Raw genomic sequence first — 2,699 nt, 5'->3', positions numbered from 1 at the left:
CCTGTGTGTGTGTACAGGGAACTGAACTCAGAACCTTCCTGTGTGTGGGTACAGGGAACTGAACTCAGGATCTTCCTGTGTGTACGGGGAACTGAACTCAGGACCTTCCTGTGTGTACGGGGAACTGAACTCAGGACCTTCCTGTGTGTGGGTACAGGGAACTGAACTCAGGACCTTCCTGTGTGTGTGTACAGGGAACTGAACTCAGAACCTTCCTGTGTGTGGGTACAGGGAACTGAACTCAGAACCTTCCTGTGTGTGTGTACAGGGATTTGAACTCAGGACCTTCCTGTGTGTGTGTACAGGGAACTGAACTCAGAACCTCGTGCTCTTTACTCACTGAGCATGCTCTTTACTCCTCCGGGTTCTCCTTTAGACGCCTTTAAGAAAATAACACTGAATAATTAAAGCCCTTGTGCAGTAAATCCAAGGCCTGAGCTAAATCTCTGCTCCCCATATCTTGCTATGTGATCTCTCCTGAACTTTTACCATGATTCTGTCTGCCAAGAGACCCTCACTCAAGGTTGAGCACACAAAGACACTCCACTTTGCTGCCAAAGCTCTTCCACTAAGCTATTCCCCCACAGACACCCAATTTTGGACTTTGAACCTCCAAAGCTCTAAACCAAATAAACCTATTTTCTTTGTGCACATCCCAGCCTCAGGTGTTCTTGTTATAGCAACCTTTCTCAATTGGCCTCCAGTATATCCTTAGACTCTACAAATAGACAGGCACCCCAGGCGTTTCTCATCTTAAAGAGAATGAAGCTACTGTGTGGAAGGGATACAGGCCAGACACCTCTCTCTTATTTTACAGCTTCGTCTTTTGTTAGAGCCATGCATCTGTTGACTTAACTGAGTTGAATTGTTTGGGGACTGAGAGGGCTACTCCTCTGATCTTGGTGTCATTCCAATGGATGTTTTCCCTAGGTCTGGTTTTCTCAGTCACTCAGACCCAGTAGTTAAGGATGCCCTCATCCTGAGAGAACCAGCAGAAGCCAGAGGAAGGTATGGCACACACCGCCACAGGGCAGACGAGGAGGCCATGGTGCACACCACCACAGGGAAGAGGGCTATATTACCCCACAAACATAAACCACAACTCCTTAACAGTAAGTGTGAAAATAGCCCCTGGGAAGTGTCTGTTTACCAGCTCTTTGGCAACCCAGATGACAGTACAGCAGAAGACAAGCTCAACAGGTTGAAATGCACCTTCCAAAGAGTGGCCCTGACTACAGACACACATTTGGGCACACAGCAGGTCAAGAATGGGTCAGTAAAGCTCAATGGGAGAATGAAGAGATCCAGGTCCAAACTGGCTTCCTGGCCATGGGCTGTGTCCACTGGGGAAGAAATCCACCAGATATTTATTCTACCGTAACTCCAGTGCTTCTTTCTCATGATGCCTCCCAAGTGGCCAGTCCCTGAGGCTGGCCATGGCTCTCACGCCAGCACAGACAGAGGTGCAGGAAACAGAAGGGCTGTCTTCCCTGATTGAAAGTCCCTGTGTGTCCTCTGATCTTCCAAACACTGGGAGTGGGAGGCCGGAAGAGGATGCAGGGGTTTTGTTACACTGCAGCATGTGACTGGACATGTGGTAAATTGAAACATTGTCTTGAGGAATTATAGGTGTTTCCAATGGAGAAATATGAGAACAGTTTGATCCAGCAATGTTGTCTTGAATTTTAACTAGTGTTCTTTGGCAGAAATCAAAAGCCAGTGTGGACAAATGGATGCTCTAAAACTCCTAACTGTGGGCAGGGGACTGAAGGCTTGGGGCTGCTGCTGCTTTTTTATTTAAACGTGAAAAACCACACACTCTATCTCTTTCTTGTTAGATTTCTCCTGTTAGGCCTTAATAACCCAAGTCAAGTGATGAGCCCTCCAAGGCCCATAGACCTACCCAGTGGGTACCATCTCTTTCCCTGGGTGCCAACCTCCCCAGTGGGTACCATCTCTTTCCCCGGGTGCCAACCTACCCAGTGGGTGCCATCTCTTTCCCCGGGTGCCAACCTCCCCAGTGGGTACCATCTCTTTCCCTGGGTGCCAACCTCCCCAGTGGGTACCATCTCTTTCCCCGGGTGCCAACCTCCCCAGTGGGTACCATCTCTTTCCCCGGGTGCCAACCTCCCCAGTGGGTACCATCTCTTTCCCCGGGTACCAACCTCCCCAGTGGGTACCATCTCTTTTCCTGAGTATCAATCTCCCCTGGGTACCATTCTCTTTCCAGGGTACTAACATTCCTCTGGGTATAACTTTCCAGCTATGTATACCCTTTTACTGGGTACACTTTCCCTACTGATTACATGCTGGTAAGATTTTTGTCAACTTGACACAAGCCAGAATCATCTGAAAAGTGTGAATCTCAGCTGAGAGAATGCCTCCAACAGACTGGCCTATAGGCAAGCCTGGGGCACATTCTTGGTTCAGACTGATCTGTGAGGGCACAGCCCACTGTGGATGGACACTCTGGGCAGGTAATCCTGGGTTGTAGAAGCTGAATAAGCCATGGAGAGCAAGCCAGTAAGCAGCACCCCTTCATGGCTCCCTTAAAGAGTCCTTGACAGTGAACAAGATACCTCCTCTCCAAGGACCTGCATCAGTGCCCTGGAAAGTACTGAGCAGCACCTTCACCTTCCAGATGAGGGAGGCGGGTCCCAGAAGGGAAGATACTCCACCTTCCAGATGAGGGAGGCGGG

This window comes from Mastomys coucha, unplaced genomic scaffold (assembly GCF_008632895.1).
Source record: "Mastomys coucha isolate ucsf_1 unplaced genomic scaffold, UCSF_Mcou_1 pScaffold12, whole genome shotgun sequence".
NCBI lineage: Eukaryota > Metazoa > Chordata > Mammalia > Rodentia > Muridae > Mastomys > Mastomys coucha.
The sequence above is the reverse complement of the archived record's forward strand: the minus strand, read 5'-3'. Positions refer to the sequence as shown.